Source organism: Schistocerca americana, chromosome 4 (assembly GCF_021461395.2).
Source record: "Schistocerca americana isolate TAMUIC-IGC-003095 chromosome 4, iqSchAmer2.1, whole genome shotgun sequence".
Lineage (NCBI taxonomy): Eukaryota > Metazoa > Arthropoda > Insecta > Orthoptera > Acrididae > Schistocerca > Schistocerca americana.
In genome coordinates this window covers 708,116,709-708,129,312 of record NC_060122.1, presented here as the reverse complement: position 1 = coordinate 708,129,312, position 12,604 = coordinate 708,116,709, and the positions used below count along the sequence as shown (strand labels likewise).

Genomic DNA, 12,604 nt, shown 5'->3' with positions numbered 1-12,604 from the left:
AGTAAGGCAAAGGAGCTCTCTGCATGCACCTGTTAGCTATGGCCTTGCATATAAAGAATGACGTCTAGGGGGACCAAGGCTTTTATTTTAAATCATTACCTTATTATAATCCTGGTTACTTTTGAACGTGTCTCTATTCTCAACCACACAATGACTGTGCATACAACATCCACGTAAGTAGTATAAAGCAGAAATCGTATGCAGTTTCCACTTAGGGTTACATTGGTCCTCAACGTACGCGACCTCGGAGTAAGTATCCTCGAAGCACTCATACACAATTCTTTGTGGTTCAGACACATGTGTAAGAGTGTGACCGTATGTCTACTAGTTGCTGCTAACTCTCTCTCTCTCTCTCTCTCTCTCTCTCTCTCTCTCTCTCTCTCTCTCTCTCTCACACACACACACACACACAGACACACACACACACACAGAGAGAGAGAGAATGCCTCAAGTAATTATGTTGAAGGAAAGCCAGGGATGTATCCCGCCTGCAAGATGCCATGCTACCAATTATTTTGGGCAAACTTCGCAGAGCGTGGCGTAATGTGAGGAGACTAATTAAGTGACGTAGGAAAACAAAACGAGGATTACTAACAATAATAACTGTCGTAAACAAAAATTGACCAGGAGTGGGGAAGAATTGTTTTCCCTTACCATTTCTTTTCATCAGTTCCTTCACAGTGAGCTAGTATTTCTCAAAGCTTACGCAACGTTACGTATCGTGGCTTTACACGAAGGAGGTCCATTTAGTATAAGGGTGCGTTTTTGCCTATCTCTGTGTTTGAGAGGAATGATATCATTGTGTTTACTTGACTTATATACTGATTAAAATTTTCGCTGCGGACAGGATTCGAACCTGTGCGGGTAGAACCCATTGGATTTCAAGTCCAACTCCTTAACCGCTCGGACACCGCAGCTGACAGAGGGAAATGACTTGTTTACGGTATCTATCAAACAGGTCTCGCCGTCTACCATCACTCTGCTTCACTTGGCAGCAATAGCAGAAGATAAATTAATCTGTGTTGTTGACATTTAATCCTCCTACTACGAGAATTTTATTTTACTTTATTTTTTTCTGAGTACCACTATGGTCATAAGTACCCCAAGCAATTTACACGAGATATATTGGCAGTATTTTAGTGGACTAACATAAAAACATACATTGCAGCTGATCAACGTGATAATCTAATATACTCTAATCTAATCTAGTCATCATTCTGTTTTCGTAGACGTTATATTAAAAAAAACATTAAGGAATTTATATTGTGAACATATTGAACCCAGTAGCACTCAGTGCAAAACCCCAAATAAATTCTAATATATTGTAAATATAAAACTGAATAAACTAGCATTGGATGCAGTTGACTCAGAAGGAGAAAGTGATATATTTTTTTAAAATAATAGCTTTGAAGACAATCGCCTAATGTAATCATATTGACCCAATGGTACTTGGAAGGGTACAACAGCTGAGGCAAGATACCCTGACAGTAGGTACAGATATAAGCAAGAAATAATATTTTCATTGTTGCATTTCATATAACGGCTGTTCAACGCAACGATCATCATGCCATTTTCATAAATGTTACGTTCAAGAACAAACAAACAATTAAAATTGCTGTTATATTGACCCCGGTGATACCAAGTGCTAAAACCACGAATAAATTTTAATGTGTTGTAAATACTCGTATAAAAATGAATAAAACATCGTTGGATACAACTGACTCAGAGGTAGAAAGTCACATTTTTTAAAATAATAGTTTTGAAAACAAGGTAATTTTGCAGGGTGATCAGAAACAGTATGAGAAGGTTCTGAGGGGGGTTGCAGGGGATGGTGTGCTGAGGAATAATTGCTAAGAAAAAAATTCGATACGTTGCGCCGTTTCCCAGTTATTTAGCACTGGAGTTAGGCAATCAGAGCATTGCGCGCGAAAATTCAAACACTTGCACCTGCTAATATACGGTAATGCACAGACATCTATGGGTCCCTGAGTTGCCACTTGTTTAAATGCTCATTATTAGTTAAAACATTTTTCGAAGCGATAAATTTAATTTATGTAACCAAAAGTCACTTTTTTGGTTTGAGGAAACGAAGAACAGTTTGGCGACACTGTCTTTGGCAGGCTGCTTGACTTTGCGCACGGTACGACCTGACAGGCTAACTTCAGTACTAAATAACTCAGAAAAGGCGAAACGTACCGAATGTTATTCTTAACGATTATTTCTGAGCAAAACGTCCCCTGTAACACCCTAATAAGCTTTTCATACTGTTTCTCAACACCCTCTATATTTCCAATGTACTTGTGGGGTCATATTGAAGAAAGGGTTAAGAAATTAATAAACGGGCACGATATTTTCTGTAGGTTAGCTTGCGGCCGCCCTCCTAGTCTGAAATCTCTGTCCTGGTGACATATTAATCTCTCCATCTATCGCGTATCCCAATGTTTACGTTAGGTTGGAAGATGATAATTTGGTTGCCAGATGGCGAATGTGAACGCCAAATAAATATTATAACCTTAACTGGCTGATCTGTAGCGCAGCCTAATGTTTACGTTCATGGCATATTTAACGCATTTTGACACATTTAACGCAGTTTTTGTCATTAAAACCAAAACTTCAAGGTAAATTCAGGAAACCTGTATTAAATAATGGACAAATCTCCTACGAGTATGTTGACGCATATATTTACCTTTATCGTAAGTAAACTTCGAAAACTGCAAGGGGCACCACTAAGTATCTTTTATCAGCTTGTCATTTGGTGTTAACTGGGTCGCAGGTAACATGACGTAGAGAAGATAAAGCGACCGAATTTTCTGTGCGGAGAGATTCCACAAACCACTGAACTGAGTCAGATTGCTCGCAGATTTCGTTACTTTTCCAAACCACGGAGAATACACAATCCGCTCAAGAGATGTGAGATCTGGTTTACAGTTATGGTTACAGAGTGATCCCACGTGAAACATTGAACGTGTTAAGTAATGTTGGTGTTAAAGTAAACAGTCTGCCGTCGGGGAGTAAGAGGTAATTTTGTCTACGTTTTTGGAATGTTTTCGAGTATTCAGCCGTTCAGCGTCGTTCCGGTGGAGTGATATTTCGGCAAGCTGAGATGTAGCCATCTTCAAGTGACCATGATGAGAGGTTTGTTTTGCTGCTGCAGTGAGATCGTGCTGGCATGTATTTACCCAGAATTTGGAGGAGGCTAGCCGCTTGGTTCTTCCTCCAATCTTCAGGCTGTTATCTTTGGATAGTTTCGTATGGTTGTCATTTCGGACTTCTTCTTTTGATGTCGTGCAGGTAGTACTTTCTTGATAGCACGCTAGTAGGATAGCAAGTCAGGCCAGCGATTACTGGGGTGTTGCACCTGAGTGACGGAATATGTCTGTTGTGCGAGCTTTCCGCGTTGGCGAAGAAAGTACCGTGACATCCCGGTAGCGTCCCTGAAGACACCAAAAGCCCGCCATTTGGTGTACTAGACCCATCGGGAAATCTGAGGAAGATCTAGAACCAGATAATCATCATTCGGATTTGCAGCTCCTTGTGTTTACCATGTTTGCAGTTAAAATTGTTGAATGTAAGGTCCGACAGTTCTGCTAAACACCGTTTTTTTCCAAGTTCCCAAACATATTTCAGCAATTCTGTGCCATCATCAATGGGTTTCTGTTTCATTTAATCTGTAATATGAACTTTTTACAAAGTTACGTGGATATTTAGTTCAAACAAACAATTCGTTTCTTTTTGTTAATACCTTTACACTCGGTTTGCATGGTTTTTCAGGACCATTTGTGTATTATTCATTACAGGGAGCTTGTCATATGCAATCAAACAACGTTGATGAGAAATTCTGTTAGGAGTTAACATATCATTTTATGCTCTAAAAGTAATTTAGTTTGTCGTGTTTTATTCTCAGCATCATGGTGAGGTGTTGTGAAGCACACGTAAATATAACACGTATTTTCACAAAAAAGGTCGTAAAAGCACTTTGCATTTCACCAAAACACTGTAGTTGTGGTTGTTGTGTGTCCCAGCCCAGTCAGTGTTCATTTGTTCACCAGTGAGTCTGGCGCCAAATTTGCATTTTGATTACATTTTACCTTTGTGTGTGTGTGTGTGTTTTGTATGCTTCTTAGCTGTTTGTGTTGTCTTTTACGTGCTATTTCTTTTGTGTGTAAAATGATGAGTCTTTGCAGAGTATCGTGTCTCGATTTCTCATATGTGTATATATATATATATATATATATATATATATATATATATATATATATATATATATGTGTGTGTGTGGGGTGTGTGGGGGGGGGCTGTTTGTGTTGCCTTTTTTGTGAAGTTCCTTTAATGTGTTAAATAGTGTGCTATTGCCTTCTGTATGTGGAAGTTTTCCTCAAGGGTCAGTTTGCTGTATAGGCTATGGCTAGGTTTTAGTATTCTTAAGTCTGTTTCTATTGTAGTTGGTTGGTGATTGAGGGCTATTAGGTGGTCAGCAAATGTGCTATGGCAGCTTTTTGAAGCTCTGGGATGATCTGAATATCTTGTTTTGAAGTTTCTCCATGTCTGCCCTATGTACACTGACTGGAAAGTGTTGCATGTGAGTTCATATATTCCCGATACGTTAAATTTATCCGTGGGTGTTTCTTGTGTTCTATTCTCTGTCCTGTACCCTATTTGGAGTCCCTGTTTCTTTAATATGTTGTCTATTTTGTGAACAGTCTTGCTATTGTAGGTGAGTATGTGCCATTTCGTTTTGTGTGTGTGTTGTTGCTCTGTTGTGTCTTGCGTATGGTCATTGTTTGTGTTTTGTGTTGGGTGAGGACTTGTGTGTGTATGTGTGTGTGTGTGTGTGTGTGTGTGTGTGTGTGTGGTATGTCCATTTTTGTACTGTTTACATGTTTTTTGATTTTATTTGTCTGCCGTATGGATATAAAAACCATTTTCTAATGCTGTTGTCTTTATTGTGTTTAGTTCTTGTGTGTAGTTCTGTTCGTTCATGGGTGTTCTGTTTAATCTGTGGAGCATGAATCTGAAGTTTGCTTGCTTATGTGTCAACGGGTGGTTCGATAGGTTGTGAATGGTTGTGCTTGTGGTTATCGGTTTCCTGAATATTGTGAACTTGTGTGTGTTATTTGTTTTATGTATGGTGAGATCTAGATGGTGTTTGTCTACGGCCAAGCAAATGTAAATGGTTGAGAGGCAGCACGGCTGTACCAGAATAACTTTCCTCACAGACATCAACGACATCACAAAACATTTAGAGCTGTTTATGGACACTCGTGTGACCATGGGTCCTTCCAGAGAGACGAACCTGCAGGGAGGCCGCCGACTGTGCATACACCAGATTTAGAGGACCGGGTTCTACAGGACATTGAGACGAATCCTAGTGCAATCTCCAAGCAAGTGGCCCGCCAACATGCCGGCCGGAGTGGTGGAGCGGTTCTAGGCGCTTCAGTCTGGAACCACGCTGCTGCTACGGTCGCAGGTTTGAATCCTGCCTCGGGCATGGATGTGCGTGTTAGTTAGGATTAAGTAGTTCTAAGTTCTAGGGGACTCATGACCTCAGAAGTTAAGTCCCATAGTGCTCAGAGCCATTTGAACTGCCAACATGGTGTAATCCAAAGTAAGATTATGTGCATCCTGCATGACAAGCGCTACTCTTCCTATCACCTTCTGTCCCATGGAGGCCACTTTGAACATCTGTTGTGACGTGGATGCGATGCAGTTCTGTATTGTGTTCCGGGACGATTTGTTGTCGTTGTTGCCACTCCATCCGTTTCCGGAAACATATTCATAGGACCTTTTCTCTTCCATTTCCATTCAGGAATCCATCCCCACTGTTTGTCGGTTTTATTAATGTTCATCCTGTGTAAGAGAGCGCACAGCGGGAAGCAGGTCAGTCATCAGGAGCACCTGAAGATGGCAAGGAGCCAGCGCGGTGAAACAATAGTACCATTTGGACGGGCGCCACCCGCCAGAAAACCGAGAAAATTTCAAAATCATCATACGCTGGGGTAGCCTATCACCACTCGTCTACGGTTAATTACGGAATTTATGAAACCATAGCGAAAGTGCAACAATTATCGCGGAGGACGAGTTTGTGCCACCGTGGCTGTAGAGTGTCAAGGTGACGGCGCTAGCCTCTTTGCAGGTGAGGCCGGTGGTGGAGGGTGCGACTGTACCGGCCTGGGGCTGCCGGCTTATTTATGTGGGGCTCATAGCGAGCGTAATTAGGCGTATCTGGGCCACCGATCGCCGTCGCCGGCCCAGATGCCGCCCTCCCCTCGGGCGGGGCTCCGTGAGGCGTCGGCGCGTGAGTCATTAGGGCTTCGGGGCGCCGCGGGCCGCCGGCCGCCCCTGGACGCGGCGTCGGCACCATCCCTGTCTGCAGACAGCCATCTACAGGCTGGGGGCGTTCCCTACGTTTGTCGCGCACGACCATAAATCACAGCCGCCCGGTGAAGTATCTGGACCCCATGCTATCGCGCGCCGCGGGTGAATTCTCCTCGAACTGTGCTACAGACGATCATTATCGCGTATCCCAAGATTGCCGCCGAATGCCACTGTGTGAGTTTGGAAAGACAGTAGGCTCTGTTCGACACTAGCGTAAGAGGAAGGGAGGAAGACTAACAATTTAACGCCGGCCGGAGTGGCCGAGCGGTTCTAGGCACTACAGTCTGGAACCGCGCGACCGCTACAGTCGCAGGTTCGAATCCTGCCTCGGGCATGGATGTGTGTGATGTCCTTAGGTTAGTTAGGTTTAAGTAGTTCTAAGTTCTAGGGGACTGATGACCACAGCTGTTAAGTCCCATAGTGCTCAGAGACCACAGTTTAACGCCCTTCGACGACGAAATCATTGCAGCAAGATGTCGAAACTTCTCTGACCTTGCCTAAAACATCGAATTCATTTCGTACTACAGGGAAGGTAGGGCAGAGGATGTGTTACTGTGAACAGTTCAGTGACCGGGTTGTTCTAATCAGAATCGACAGCAGACCAACACCGACAGCGACAGTTCAGGTATACATGCCGACGTCGCAAGCTGAAGATGAACAGATAGAGAAAGTGTATGAGGATATTGAAAGGGTAATGCAGTATGTAAAGGGAGACGAAAATCTAATAGTCATGGGCGACTGGAATGCAGTTGTAGGGGAAGGAGTAGAAGAAAAGGTTACAGAAGAATGTGGGCTTGGGACAAGGAATGAAAGTGGAGAAAGATTAATTGAGTTCTGTAACAAGTTTCAGCTAGTAATAGCGAATACCCTGTTCAAGAATCACAAGAGGAGGAGGTATACTTGGAAAAGGCCGGGAGATAAGGGAAGATTTCAATTAGATTACATCATGGTCAGACAGAGATTCCGAAATCAGATACTGGATTGTAAGGCGTACCCAGGAGCAGATATAGACTCAGATCACAATATAGTAGTGATGAAGAGTAGGCTGAAGTTCAAGACATTAGTCAGGAAGAATCAATATGCAAAGAAGTGGGATACGGAAGTACTAAGGAATGACGAGACACGTTTGAAGTTCTCTAACGCTATAGATACAGCAATAAGGAATAGCGCAGTAGGCAGTACAGTTGAAGAGGAATGGACATCTCTAAAAAGGGCCATCACAGAAGTTGGGAAGGAAAACATAGGTACAAAGAAGGTAGCTGCGAAGAAACCATGGGTAACAGAAGAAATACTTCAGTTAATTAATGAAAGGAGGAAGTACAAACATGTTGCGGGATAATCAGGAATACAGAAATACAAGTCGCTGAGGAATGAAATAAATAGGAAGTGCAGGGAAGCTAAGACGAAATGGCTGCAGGAAAAATGTGAAGACATCGAAAAAGATATGATTCTCGGAAGGACAGACTCAGCAAACAGGAAAGTCAAAACAACCTTTGGTGACATTAAAAGCAACGGTGGTAACATTAAGAGTGCAACGGGAATTCCACTGTTAAATGCAGAGGAGAGAGCAGATATGTGGAAAGAATACATTGAAAGCCTCTATGAGGGTGAAGATTTGTCTGATGTGATAGAAGAAGAAACAGGAGTCGATTTAGAAGAGATAGGGGATCCAGTATTAGAATCGGAATTTAAAAGAGCTTTGGAGGACTTACGGTCAAATAAGGCAGAAGGGATAGATAACATTTATAACATTTCTAAAATCATTGGGGGAAGTGGCAACAAAACGACTATTCACATTGGTGTGTAGAATATATGGGTCTGGCGACATACCATCTGAATTTCGGAAAAGCATCATCCACGCAATTCCGAAGACGGCAAGAGCTGACAAGTGCGAGAATTATCGCACAATCAGCTTAACAGCTCATGCATCGAAGCTGCTTACAAGAATAATATACAGAAGAATGGAAAAGAAAATTGAGAATGCGCTAGATGACGATCAGTTTGGCTTTAGGAAAAGTAAAGGGACGAGAGAGGCAATTCTGACGTTACGGCTAATAATGGAAGCAAGGCTAAAGAAAAATCAAGACACTTTCATAGGATTTGTCGACCTGGAAAAAGCGTTCGACAATATAAAATGGTGAAAGCTGTTCGAGAGTCTGAAAAAGTAGGGGTAAGCTATAGGGAGAGACGGGTCATATACAATATGTACAACAACCAAGAGGGAATAATGAGAGTGGACTATCAAGAACGAAGTGCTCGTATTAAGAAGGGTGTAAGGCCTTTCGCCCTACTCTTCAATCTGTACATCGAGGAAGCAATGATGGAAATAAAAGAAAGGTTCAGGAGTGGAATTAAAATACAAGGTGAAAGGATATCAATGATACGATTCGCTGATGACATTGCTATCCTGAGTGAAAGTGAAGAAGAATTAAATGATCTGCTGAACGGAATGAACAGTCTAATGAGTACACAGTATGGTTTGAGAGTAAATCGGAGAAAGACGAAGGTAATGAGAAGTAGTAGAAATGAGAACAGCGAGAAACTTAACATCAGGATTGATGGTCACGAAGTCAATGAAGTTAAGGTATTCTGCTACCTAGGCAGTAAAAGAACCAATGACGGACGGAGCAAGGAGGACATCAAAAGCAGACTCGCTATGGCAAAAAAGGCATTTCTGGCCAAGAGAAGTCTACTAATATCAAATACCGGCCTTAATTTGAGGAAGAAATTTCTGAGGATGTACGTCTGGAGTACAGCATTGTATGGTAGTGAAACATGGACTGTGGGAAAACCGGAACAGAAGAGAATCGAAGCATTTGAGATGTGGTGCTATAGACGAATGTTGAAAATTAGGTGGACTGATAAGGTAAGGAATGGGGAGGTTCTACGCAGAATCGGAGAGGAAAGAATATGTGGAAAACACTGATAAGGAGAAGAGACAGGATGATAGGACATCTGCTAAGACATGAGGGACTGACTTCCATGGTACTAGAGGGAGCTGTAGAGGGCAAAAACTGTAGAGGAAGACAGAGATTGGAATACGTCAAGCAAATAATTGAGGACGTAGGTTGCAAGTGCTACTCTGAGATGAAGAGGTTAGCACAGGAAAGGAATTCGTGGCGGGCAGCATCAAACCAGTCAGCAGACTGATGACAAAAAAAAAAAAAAAAAAAAAAAAAAAAAACTACAGGGATAATTCGACCTTGTCTTCACATTTTCAGGGGAGTAGATCAGGTGTGATAGTGCGAGGGGCGTTCAGTAAGTAAAGCAAAATTTTCTTTTCTCGGCCAGTTTTGGTTAAAAAATGCAGACTGAGCCGTGCGTGGCTAGTGTTCGTGCCATATCTCATTTGACATACTGTTTTTACCATACTGCCACATCGTTACGTTAATTTCAATTACTGTTGTCACTGAGTTGCCGCCTTGCCTTCCCGTGAGCAGCAGCAGCGGCGCTTATCGATATAAGCCCTGGTGTATTATCTTTGCTGACTGGAGGAGGTATTGAATAGAATTGGGGAGAAGAGGAGTTTGTGGCACAACTTGACAAGAAGAAGGGACCGGTTGGTAGGACATGTTCTGAGGCATCAAGGGATCAGAAATTTAGCATTGAGGGCAGCGTGGAGGGTAAAAATCGTAGAGGGAGACCAAGAGATGAATACACTAAGCAGATTCAGAAGGATATAGGTTGCAGTAAGTACTGGGAGATGAAGGAGCTTGCACAGGATAGAGTAGCATGGAGAGCTGCCTCAAACCAGTCCCAGGACTGAAGACCACAACAACAACAATTACTTCCCGGTTGTCGTGTGTTCGGAGTTAGTTTGGATCCGCCACCGAGTTGAAACGCGCCTGCAGGGCAGTTTCGACCCGGCAGTCGTAGAGTTGGGACGCGGTGAAAGTTGGTCAGTTTGGAGCAGTAGTGAGGCTTGGATAGCACACATGACTTGAAATGGGGACTGTCTTGGTTGGTCGTCTTACCGGACGACGTGTATTTGCTCGCCTATCGGTTGTGGGCTGACGGTGTGTGTCTCAACTCGTGGTTCGGCCGTGTCATTGCTCGGTCACTGTTTTAAGCATTGGTTGCGTTCTTCGTTTTAGTGTTCGTGAAACTGTGTGTAGGTTGTGATGTCGACTGCTCAGTTATTTTCGTGTCGTCTCGGTACTGATGTGTGGCAGTCGGCCGGTTGGTGTCGATCAGCCAGGAAATCTCCGAGCGGCGCAGTGGGCCGGGCCCGCTGGCGGTCTCTACGCAGTGTCGGAGTGTGTGGGAGCTGTTCCGAGTGCTACGAAGTTCGTGGCTCACCGACCCAGGACATCAAAGTTGAGTGGTGATTTAATTACCGAAGTCAGTCTGTTCACGATTTTCATGGTTGGCTGTTGGGGGTATTCCCGTGAGCAACAGCGAGTGTTCGAGTTGGCGAAAATTTGGCCACCATCCCGTGGAGTTTAACTGTATTTTGGTTATTTGAAGTCCAAGTGCACCAGCGGAATTTTCTGCCTTGTGGCCGCTAGTGTTTCGGTTATTTTGCCCTGGCCGCTGACGTAAAATTCAGGCAGTGTCCTTTCCTCACCGTATTGTTGCTGTCCAACACGTGTGTGTAGTTTTGACAGCTTACTCATGCTTGGTTCTGGGCGGCTACGTCTTTTACGTTTTGGCTTTGGAGTTCCTTGTGTACTGGTCGGGTGGAAAGCAGGTCTTCTTGTCGGTGGGTCCGTTGACTGTCTCTTGGTTGGGTTGCCGGCGAATCGGATATAGTTGGGCCGACTACCTATCTCCCCTAAGTGAACCTTAATATTTCAAGTGCAGACATACCCCCGAAAACTTCTGAGCGCCGCTGGCTGTACTGCCTTTTCTTATTGGTGTTCGACTGCGTATTTTAATGGCCCATAGCCGATGGTTTGAATCTGTGTGCTTTTAGTTGGGTTTTAAATAATGGACCTTCAGCCACTTTAAAATTGGAAGTTCTTTACTTGTCAAGTCTTGTATTGTTTGGGCCTTCAGCATAATTTAAAACATATTTTGGATGAAGCTTTGGGCGTTTTGCCTTTTGAAAATTTATTGTAATTGTGTTTTTCAGTCATAGGCCTTCAGCCGTCTTAAAATTTATATTCCTTACTTGTTAAATCTTAGAATGTTAGGGCCTTCAGCCCCATTCAAAAAAAAAAAAAAAATTATTTAAGGATAAAGTTTTGGGCCTTCTGCCTTTGAAAATTTATTGTAGTTGTGTTTTTAAATCGTGGGCCTTCAGCTGTTTTAAAAATTAAAGAGGTTATGCCCTTAAGCCATAAGATAGTGTGACATATTCAGTCGATAGTTGAGCTCGGAAATTTGCGCTCTAATATTTGGGCAACTAAATAAAGTTATAGGTGTTCGAGTGTAACTGACAGCCGCTCATTTCTGGCCCCTTTCCACAATTCCAACTACCTGTTCTGACCTGCGGATTTAACCAGGCGTTTCACAGAGTTTGTTGTGGAATGTTTCCGTTTCAGCCCCTTTAGTTCCATGAAGCTCCAATAGATAGTGGCGCAATACGTAGAATACAAAATGGCGTCTATAACAGATATGCGTTCCATGCAGAGACCAGTCATTGAGTTTGTTTTGGAGGAAAACCAGAGCATCGTAGATATTCATAGGCTTTTGCAAAATATGTATGGAGACCTCACTGTGAATGAAAGTGCAATGAGTCGTTGGAGGAGGCGACTGTAATGATCGCTACAAGGCAGTGCAAACCTGTCCGATGTCCCGCGTGCCGGCAGGCGCAAACAGCTGTCACTCCTGCAGTGTCAGAGCGTGCGGACACTCTCTTTCGAGGTGATAGGCAGCCAGATGAAGGATGCAGCAGGTGAAAGAATAGGAGATTATTGACTCAGCAATACGTTGGCTCCGACGTCGACCAGCAGAGTGGTACCAGCGGGCATGCAGGCCTTCCCAGTTTCCCAGTGAGCTTGCCTTAGAGCGTTGTACTGAACGGAAATTATGTGGAAAAAAAGAGGGTTTTACAGCCTAAAGAGTGGAGAACAACTGTTATATTGGAATCCTGAATAAAACCAACCTACTTTCAAAATAAAAATGTTGCATTGCTTATTAAGGTTGGAAAGGGGTAGCACAACACTACTTAAAGAAGAGTCCACTACAGACAGACTTGTCAAATTTTGATACAAAACCCTCAGATACGCTAATAATGAAGCTCACACGGTTGAACAAGGTATAATATTAAAAAAAAACAATCAAT

At 43.1% G+C, this 12,604-nt stretch overlaps 1 non-coding gene across 1 annotated transcript; it reads right to left on the bottom strand.

Annotated features, from left to right (window-relative positions):
• Positions 1 to 835: 835 nt before the first annotated feature.
• Positions 836 to 917, bottom strand: Trnas-uga. The gene has a single exon. It is a non-coding gene; the product is annotated as a tRNA-Ser (tRNA).
• Positions 918 to 12,604: the final 11,687 nt, after the last annotated feature.